Below are 918 nucleotides of genomic sequence, written 5' to 3' on the forward strand. Positions count from 1 at the left end.
TGAGTTTTTTCAATCGTAAGAGAGTAAACATAACCATTATCAAGTACTATAATTCTCACACACTTCATCAATTTATATAGATGTGCTGCAATTTTATAAACAGTATTTTTGGATTTCTTTAATTTAGATTTGTCAATCCAGTATTACAAGGGTAGATTTTTTTAAAAATCATTTTGAGGGGTAAAAAAAATGTATTTAAATATTCTATTCAATTGTAGCGCAAAGTTTATTTTGATTCTTCCTCCCATTTTAATAGAAATAATGAAAAGTTCATTGCAATGCTAGATTGATGATCTGAGAATAGTTTATTCAAAACCTCTCAAACGTGCAAAACATCAAAAAAAAGGGCACTTTCACATGGTTCCGCCCGGGATCGAACCGGGGACCTTTTGCGTGTAAAGCAAACGTGATAACCACTACACTACGGAACCGCGACTGAGAATGGATTAAAAAAATTTAAAACCCAATAAAATAAAACCAAAATTAAAAAAACCTCGAATATCTTGAGTTTGTGGAGTAAAAGTTTTTCTAACATGATACATAAATAGGCAAGATTAATTTTTTCGAGTTAAGTAATCATGCATTAATTGATAAACAGTCAATAGATAAATATTTTATTTCAAGGTGAACAAAAATTTCATGACAGTAAGTTTTTGTCTTTCATAAATCATGACCTAATTCTACAATTGATAAGAAAACGTTATAAAATAAATCTTTTTCATTTCTTCAAGTAGTTTTCGATAATTTGATATAATATAGCGAGAAGTTATAAATTTTTTCAACCACACAATTTGTTTAAAATTGAAAGTAACCTCATTCTAAAATATAAAAGAATTTTAGAAGTCAAAATTTTTTGATAATACCAATAGATAATAATAATATATAACAATAGATAATAATAATAAATCTATATAATAA

The 918-nt window shown here is 26.5% G+C and overlaps 1 non-coding gene across 1 annotated transcript; it reads right to left on the reverse strand.

Moving 5' to 3' along the window:
* Window positions 1-358: 358 nt before the first annotated feature.
* On the reverse strand, window positions 359-431 carry TRNAV-UAC (transfer RNA valine (anticodon UAC)). Its single transcript has one exon. It is a non-coding gene; the product is annotated as a tRNA-Val (tRNA).
* Between the last annotated feature and the right edge of the window lie 487 nt (window positions 432-918).

The sequence above is a fragment of the Parasteatoda tepidariorum genome, chromosome 2, assembly GCF_982258835.1.
Source record: "Parasteatoda tepidariorum strain Cologne lab strain chromosome 2, Ptep-v5.0, whole genome shotgun sequence".
NCBI lineage: Eukaryota > Metazoa > Arthropoda > Arachnida > Araneae > Theridiidae > Parasteatoda > Parasteatoda tepidariorum.